This window comes from Acanthochromis polyacanthus, chromosome 16 (genome assembly GCF_021347895.1).
Source record: "Acanthochromis polyacanthus isolate Apoly-LR-REF ecotype Palm Island chromosome 16, KAUST_Apoly_ChrSc, whole genome shotgun sequence".
Classification (NCBI taxonomy): domain Eukaryota; kingdom Metazoa; phylum Chordata; class Actinopteri; family Pomacentridae; genus Acanthochromis; species Acanthochromis polyacanthus.
This window is the reverse complement of record NC_067128.1, coordinates 7722171-7730209: the sequence shown is the minus strand read 5'-3', so window position 1 is coordinate 7730209 and position 8039 is coordinate 7722171.

The following is an 8039-nucleotide window of genomic DNA, read 5'->3' as shown; positions in this document are numbered from 1 at the left end:
TTTTTCATTTATATTTTTTTGAAAAGCACAATGAGACAAATGAGTGTTCTCAAGCCACGCCTTGAGCAGAGTCACCTGGTGGATGTGAGGTAACCGAGACGAACTTCTCGTCCGACCAGCTGGCAGCAGATAAGAGAGGCAAGAAGCTGCTCGACTGGTCTGTCAGGGGGAACCGAGAGCTGCCGCAAACACATCCGTTTATTCTGTTGAGCTGAGCCATTGTTCAAGCTGGCTTAAACTGCCATATTCAAATACACTGGATTCTGTTATTGGTGTGGAAATCGCTGTTTGATGGTGTCTCTCGGTTGCTGCATCAAAAATCAGAAACGTTTTATTGCCGATTAATAACAAAAACTTCTTTATACAGCACATTTAAAAAACAGACTTTAGGTTAACAACTTTAACATAACAAGAGGAAACTCATGAAGACCATTGAACAGAAGGCCCATCAGTCCAAACAGAAGATGAAAAGAGTTAAACACAGGAAAAGATTTTCAAATTAAATCAGTACAAGACCAGCTAAATTAATGAAATGCCACATCTAAGTCAGAGAAAGCAGAATAAAACTACACTAGAGAGTAAAACCATAAACACAAGGACACTACTACTACTACTACTACTACTACTACTATTGATAATAATAATAATGTGTAAATAAAGAAGGGCAAGAGAATTAAAAACAATAAAACAATGTTGAAAAAATAAATAGACTGGTAAGAGACACAAATGACAATAATAATAATGATGATAAAAGTGATGATGATGATGACAATAATAATAATAATGATAATAACAATAATTATTAATTATATTAAATAAATGTTAAAAAAAGAGAGTGAAATAAACAATAAAATAAATAAAGTTTGAAAATCTTTTTGTGGAATAGACAATAAAAATAAACAACAATCATAATAATGAGAAGTTACATCAATAAGTACATTTTTAAAAAGGGATAACAGCATAAAACAAGCAATAAAGTACATAAACAGTAAACAGAGACAAATGGATCTAAAAATTGTTACAAGTCAAATTAGCAGCAAGCGTAATGAAGGGATTATGAGTCCCAAAAAGAAAGTAGGAATGTGCAAATTTATCCGATTCGTTGCCTGAGAATGTGAAAATGTGTTGAGTTTGTTCAGTGGTTTCAAACTGTCTGTAGCTGTGATTCAGTCGAAGCTGTTGGAGTTACAATAAAATTTACTGCAATAATAAAGCATGTTACTTCAGAGGAGGGTCTCGTAGTCATGACTAATCTTTTTTAAATCATACAACTGGCAGAAGAAGATGCCTACACATCAATTTGTATGATCTTGATGATGCTGGTGACTCTCATTTTAACGTCTGTGTTGATTGTAAATGTGAAGCATGTCGACACTTTAAAAGCAAACAAGTCCTCTGCGGTAATGACAGGCTTCTTTTCCTTCTTGCCTGATAATAACAAGCAGATATTTGTGTCAGGGACAAGCATGGCTGCCCTCTCTAATCAGTTGTTGCATACATGTGAATTATGAAGCTGCGACGTCATTGGTTGAGAAATACCCTCATGGTGACCACATGGCAACGGCATGCGAAATGACATCACACGTAAGAGACAATAGACAGGATCAGCAAGCAAAGACGAGAATAGAAGTGAAGATGAAAGATGGGATTACTGAGCTGGAGCCTGGATTCTTTAAAACTGACTTTCTTGTTGATATGTACATTAACAAGGGTCTTTTAAATTCAGATTTTTTTGTAAAGCACATTTTAAAACAACAAGATTTGAACCAAAGTGCTATACGGTTAATATTAGGGCATAAAGATTAGAAGATAAATGTGATTAAAACAAGAGAAAAAAGAAAGAAAAGTAAAAAGTTACACCACCACAATCAAGCCAGATTAATTTATAAAGCTGGAGTTAAGCCAAAGTTGTGTACAACTACAAAAAAAGCAAATTAAAACACAGTGACTAAACGACAAATCTGAATAAAAAAACAATGAAATAATAAAATATAACAGATGCAACACAATAAAACACAAACATTAAGAGACAAATGTGAATAAAAGAAGAGAAAAAATAAAAAGAGTAAAAAGTCACAAATCAAATCAGATTTATTTATAAACCAACAGTTGTACAGTTAAAATAGCACATCAGAATATAATAAAACACAAGAGAAATGTGAATTAAAGAAGACAGTAAGATAATGAAAACTAAAAGTTACATCAAAGTCAAATCAGATTTATTTAGCAAACAGGACTTGAACCAAAATGCTGTACAATTACAAATGGCAACCAATGTAATGCAGTAAATAAACGATGAAATCAGGACGGTCAAACTCCACTTGGATGGAAAGCCGACAAGAAAAGTCTCCAGCAGCGATATAAAAGCTTCTGAAGCCTCAGCAGTTCTTTCAAGAAAAGCTAAACTCTTCCAGAGATCAGATGGAACCACTTTCACTTTGTTTTTGGTCTAGATCTTGAAACAATCAAAACAAATATCTAGTTTCTTGGTTCTCTAACTGGAGTATTAAGATGTAAGAGTCTTGATAAAGTGGCGCCAACCCATTTAAAACCTGAAAAACAAACAATAAAATCTTAAAATCAATCCAATCTGATATGAAACCAGTGGGAAGAGATTATTTTATCGGCTGCCCACATTTTGCAGTAACTATGGGCGCCCACATAGAAACAATTGCAAAAATCTAATCTTATGACGATAAAGGCATGAATAACTTTTTTGAGTCAGAGACCAGCATTCAACATGGCAAGACGTAGAAAGCTAGTTTTGGCCTCTGTGCAGATCTGTTTGTCAACTTTAACGGAGCTGTTGAAGATCAAGTAGATGACCTTCATAATCACAACTGAGAAAGTCAAAGTTAGGCTTGTATATCGTCAGCAAAACAATTCAAATTAATTAGATTTTTCTTAAAAATTGATCTCAATGGCAGCATTTACAATAAAAACAAGACTGAGCCTAAAATGGAACCTTGAGGGACACCATAAGTAATTGGGACTGCAGTAGAATAATAATATTGAACAGAAAAGCTCCTGTTTTCCAATCAAGACTTGACCCATTTGAAGACGGTACCATCAGTATCATACAGTATGTCTCTTCATAAGTGTGGTGGGTTTCTCAAAAAGAGGCTATGAAGAACATTAATGTAATACCGCTCAAGAATGGTGAAGATCTTTCAGGTCTGCTGTTTGGCTATGTCAGACTTGTTGTGGGCAGCACGAAGAAGAGCAGATATCTCAACTCTTTTGACTTCCATCTTGATACGACTTCATCGGAGAACAAATTTGTATTAATGACACCTGCCCATAAGGGAGAACTTTCAGTTTGTTTAATGGAATTTTTCATGCCAACATGTAAACGTCTCTAAAGATCATGAAACCGAGTGTAACAGAACTTTTGCAAAGCCCGGTAGTGACCAACATCTGTGTGACAGAATACGAACAGACTGATGAAGCAACAATCTTAGGTCTGAAAAAGATCAAATAAGCGGTGGATCTTCGATTGCCCTTATTTTTATCATCACCAACTTATGTAAAACAGACAATTTAGACTCCAAATAAGTAATATAAATCTCCTTTTAAGGTATTGTCCTCAGAGGTAACATGTAAAATGCATCACTGGAAGTTTTTACAGATCTGAAGAAGTCTTTTGGATGAAAGTGGAACATCTTTAAGAACCAGTTGTCTTCTAAAGCACTTAGTATTACTATAACCTGGAGGACAAACATCTACACATACACATGTCAAAGATCCTCCTCAGGCCTGAGAAAGCCAAACAACTTCTGCAAGAAGATGAGGGTTTCCAATTGATGGACCTCAGTTATGTAAAACATGCTTCATGACAGTTTAAAACCCAGCTCCTCTTATTATTAGGTTAAATCCAGGTCTAAATACTATGGAAGCAATGGAGAAAAAAATGGAGATTTTTTTCAAATTTGTAATAGCTGCTGCAGAGACAAAAAGCTCATCATCTATGCTGAATCAACCAGAGGAAAGCAAGGCCGATGGGAAATAGTAACAAGATAAGAGCAAGGCACGATCAGAAATCATCATCTGCATCATGACGTACCAGACTAATCTAGACTTTGGAGGTTTCAAACTGAAGCTGGATCAGCAGCATTTATAAAAGTCTCCATTTTAGGATCCTAAAACTCCAGAGCAGTGGGGACACTTGATACATATGTAGCAGATGTTATGTATTTTAGAATGAACATGGATCAGAGTGGCTTCAGTGGGTGAAAAGTCCAATGCTTGGTGAATTTTAGGATCTTTTAGGTCAAAGACAGTGCTTTATGATGAGAACAAAATTCGTTTGGAGCCTGAAAGTGAGCAGACCTTTTTCTGACATCTAGTTATGCTTCTTGTCTTGCACCTTAAATATTTTTGTTTGGATGTGAACACATTTTGGAGTAAATTTTCAATAAAAAGGATCCTCTTCACGGGTCTGTGCAGTATGAAAATATCCCATCAAATGTAGAGCAATTTGTTTTCTTTTAAACATGTTTGAAAGTTGTTTGAAACTGCAAATTTACACATCTGGATCGAGGGCAGGACAGGTTACAAAACCATTTTTAATTTACCATGACAGTGACTTATACTTTGATGAAGACTATTATCTTAGATGTTCATTGGTTGTCCTCAATGGAGGCCTTGTTCTCTGGAAAGTAATTAACAGTGTTGGTCCTGCAGGCTGTCTCGGGGTACTTGGGAAGCCCCACGGCAAGTTTGTGTTACATCACCGACACATGACACATCTGCAGAACACCATAAAGAGTGGAAGCCTCTATTTAAAGACCTCTGCTATCGGCGCTTCCATGTGCAGGGTCGATCCAGCTGAAGAAAGTCGTTGTGGTTTCTCTGTCAGTGATAATCTATATCTCGAACCTCGGTTTGTTTTCTTGAGGTTGCTGTCAACAGGCTGCTCTGCGTCACCGCTTCAGTGTTGACATGGAATCAATTGGCAGCGTTTGCATAATGTTGCCACATTATCTTCTGCAAAGCTGCAACCCTGCACTCTGTTCTTCATTTGAATAATTTAATGTAGGAAAAAGGCAGCAAAAACACATGAATGCCTCCTGTCATTACATTCCATATTATTTTTACTCTTTCTTTTTCGTACATTTTCATTTTGGCTTCTTTATACTCCTAGTACCACCAAATTTTGTGCTTTTTTTGCCTCTTTACTACCAGCTAGGTCTGCAAATAATGCTTATTTATATTGTTGATTAACCTGTCAAGTATTTTCTTCATTATTTGACTACTTGTTTGGACTATAAAATGTCAGTAACTGTGAAAAATGTCAGTCAGTGTTGCCAAAGCCAAAGAAAACATCCTGAAATATCACATTTTGTCCATAGCTCAAAGATACTCAGTTTACTGTCACAGATAAGGAAAGAAACCAGGAAAAATTTGAAAATAAAATATAAGTTAACAGTGTGATAAATAGTAATCGAGTTATACGTATGTTATTGCACAATAACTAAAAATGCTTTACTACTACCAGTATACTAATACATTTACCGTAAGAGTGACATTTATGGTTAAGGAAAAGACAAAAAATGTTTACCTACCTACTTACCAAAGTTTAGGTTATTAATTCCCACCCATTACAAGTCCATACATCTCATATCTTACTGTTTCTTTCCTAAAGTTAAAATAACTTGTATTTGTTGTGGTCTTTTTAAACACCCAAAGCCAAACTGTACAACATGTCAAGCATAGAAACACAAAAATAAATCAACAGGAAGTAGATTAAAGTGGACATAATGTGAGCTTAAGTTCTTAACAACTTGTGATTTGAGCTGGAAGGTGAATTTTAAGTGACAGGAATCAGCTAGGTTGCTTAATTTGAAGCATAAAGACTGGAAAACATTCTACTGATGCAACACTGAGACCCTGATTCATATCTCAGTTTCTGTCCCAACCACGTCTGCACACTCCTGCGATGGTGGCGACACAAGCAGGCTGAGTAAGCCGATTTATTCCTCTATGAGTAATTGGACAACAGTCAGTCGCTCTCTGCTGAACAAGTCCAGACACAGTTCACCGCTCTGTCAGAAACTACATGAAACAAATGATATCTGCTGTCACTGACCTGCAGGCCTCACTGAGGTTCTGCTTATTTACCTGCATCATCACATTTCCCTTCACTGCACATGTGTGTCGCCTGTAAGCGTTCATGTGTGTGTCTCCACACATGTAAGACAGCGAGGCTTGTGTTGAGGGCTGTGTTGATTTGTGTGGATGTCACAACACTCCCAGCCTTCCTCCTCCTCCTCTTCCTCCCCCATCGCCACCGCTGTGAGAACACCTCACCCCCTTGATTCCCAGACGTGGACACACCCAAAGTAGAGCAGACTCACATCCAATCACAGCCGACACTTCCCCACACTCTGGTTAACTGTCACTTTTTATAAATAGGCATCAAAAACAGTCACACAGTAAAGCCACAGTTTAGTTTTTGTTCACTGGAGCCGACAATATCACAGCATAAACCAAAACTGGCAAGATCAGAACACTAAGATAAGATCAACTTTTATCGACCCTACACTGAGGAAATTCACACGTTACGGCAGCTACGGTTGGGAACAAAAGTTTCATGTTCATCAAGTCAGTCTTGAGTTTCCAGTGACTGCTATAACCCTGAGTTTTCTCTGATAGAATCGCTGAAACACAAAAAAGCAATCATGCATTTTGGTTCAAAAGTACACATACGGCAACTTGAAATATCAGTTTAGATGATGTGGAAAGTGTTGTTAATCACATTTACTTACTACTTTCATGACCTCTTAACTTCTTATGAGAATTACGATTGGCTACAGTTGCTGACTCCTGAGATTTTTTAAAAAATTGAACACATGTGATCCACTCAGACTCAGCCACAAACACTGAGGAGCTCAGCAAAGATCTGAAGAAAGCAAATCATTGATTTGAGCAAGTCAGAAATTCACTTGGAGTCATTCGAAAGCAGATAAAGATCCCAAAATCATCTTTGCAGTTGGATTTTATGTGTTTATCAAATTTTCCTGGTTTCATGGCCTCTTAACTTCTTGTGAGTGATTATAGTTGACTACAGCTGCTGACTCATCTTAGGCAGTTTAAATCAGACCAATTCGAAACATTCAAAAATACATACAGCATTTCTAATATTTGGTTAAATGTCTTTTGTCCATTTTCACCCCAGTTCAGGTGTTTTGGTTTCCGTCCACAAGCTTCTGGTTTATCTTTGACTCCTCTGGAAAGAATTGGTGCTGTTCAACTAAATTTGTTATCTTTCTGACTCAGACTTGGTTCCTCATCACAGTCCCCAGGCTATTGATTGGATTTAAGTCAGGGCTTTGGGAAGACCAGTTGATTTCATCATTTCTTTACCACTTTTGATGTGTGTTTGGGCCCATTGTCTTGTTGAAACATCAAACTGCACAGATGATTGAAGGATCTTCAGCTGCTTTGAAGGGGCTGCAAGTGACTTCCTCGATTTCTTCAAGTTAATGATTTGCTTTCTCAAATCTTTGCTGAGCTCCTGAGGTGTTACCACTGTAGTGTGTTTGTGGCTGAGTCTAATGAGTGGATCAAATGGTTGTATTTAAATTGGCCCACTGTGGTCAATTGTAATCACTCATGAGAAGTGCAGAGTTCACTAAGAACATCTGATTAACACAACTTCACTGTATTTATATTTTTGACCCGACAGATTTTGTCATAGTTACATAAGACCTTTAATGCATCTATTTTAAAAAACAAAATTCCTGATTATTTATAGTAACAAAGATTAATGTATTTCAGTGATTCCAATCCAAGTTATACGAGCCCTTGGAAACTCAAGATTGTCATGATATACATGGTTTCTACAAGTTTATGGAATCTTTTGTTCTCAACTTTAGAAGCAAATGAATTGTAGTTGAAAGCAAGACATGAAATATAAAAGCAGAAAGAGGATAAGAACAAAGGTATAATATCTAAACCTTTCCCATGTGCAAATGCAGATAATGTTCCCAAATGTAGGACTCATGGAGAATTATACTTAAATTTATACAGATTAACAG